The following is a 1,511-nucleotide window of genomic DNA, read 5'->3' on the forward strand; positions in this document are numbered from 1 at the left end:
TTTCCCTACCTCGGGATATGGAATCCTACTGTATCCTGATTGCTTCCTCCCAAGTTATCTATCACCTACATAGTCTCCACCATTTCTTCCCTGTTGGTCAGGACAAGATCCAAGAGAGATGATCCCCTAGTTGTATCCTTCTCTTTCTGGAACAGAAAGTTGTCTACCACACAAGTGAGAAACCGGCTTGACATTTTATATCTGGATGCATTGTTCTTCCAACAGGTCCCATCTTGTCCAACCCCTGCATGAGGCAGGATCAGCCTTGTCCAAACCACCCCAGACACATCTGTGATCCAGGCTCTGAGCACTGCAGTGCAGTCACCCCAGCATGGAACACAGGCATCACTAGGCCCAGCGAGACCCTGATCATTGCCACAGGCTGCAAGAGCTCCTGGCCAAAGCTGCAGAGCCCCAGGGATGATTGACAGAGTCATAGATTCTATGAGAAAGGGGACAACCATTGAGCACAGTGGGGTTTTGTCAGCCCCTGCAGCCCCTGAGGCTCTGTCATGAGGCTCCTTCTGCTCCCCACAAAACAGGTCCTGCTCCATACCAGGTCTATGCATCTGGCTGCAGGACAGGTCTTTGCAACAAGCGGTCTATTGGCTGGGGTGGGGGGACAGGGTTTCCTTCAGGCACCTCTTAGAGATGCAGCAGAGATGCTGCAGTGGTTGAGGGGCTGCCAGGTGGACTGCTCCAGCTCATGGCCTAAACAAGCTCATTCTGGGCCTATGTAGTATCCGTGCCTCTGTTCCCACCCTAGAGTGGTGCGATAAGCAGCAGGCAGCCCAAGAGCTGGACACCAATGACAGAAGGGCAGTGGTCAGGACCTGGCTCTGGCCAAGTTTGCCATCCATCAGACCTGCCCCCCCAGAGACTGTGGGGTGAGGTGTAGGCTGGGACCAAGGGTCTTGGGCCTCGGAGCTGGAAGGCCCGCTGGCCTTGCTCCAAGCTGAAAAGCCCAAGTGCTGGCTGCATCCCTGCCCCCATGAGCCTGCCTTGTGCTGCACCAGCTGAGGCACCTCCTTCATGCTCCAACCCGGAGCTGGCTGCATCTTGAAAACCACCAACCTACTGTGTGTTGCTCCAGCTGGGGCTGTTCCCAGCTGCTCCACCCCAGAGCAGGCTGCATCCTGGTCCCCAGGATCCCGCCTCATGCAGCATAACCTGGGGCTGTTCCCAGATGCTCAACCCCAGAGTTGGCTGCATCTCCATGCAGACCCAGGCACCTCTATACAGTCCCCACAGCTTCCTCATGGGGCCACTCAGTTGAGACAACAGACTTCTGGGCAGACAGTGATGAGCTGAGCAGGGTGGTCAGAGCAGGTAAGCCAGAGATCAGGGCACCTGGCTTCTCTCCCAGCTCTGGGAATAGGGTAGAAGAGCAGCTGAGCAGTCGCCAAGGGGTGAGGTTGGCCACCGAGGCTCTGGGGTTGCTGGTGGACAGAAGGGGGCTGGACAGAAGAAGCATCAACCCATCACGTGATGCCTAATCCTCGGTGCTGGAC

Source organism: Alligator sinensis, unplaced genomic scaffold (assembly GCF_000455745.1).
Source record: "Alligator sinensis unplaced genomic scaffold, ASM45574v1 scaffold1162_2, whole genome shotgun sequence".
In the NCBI taxonomy this organism is placed as follows: Eukaryota; Metazoa; Chordata; order Crocodylia; family Alligatoridae; genus Alligator; species Alligator sinensis.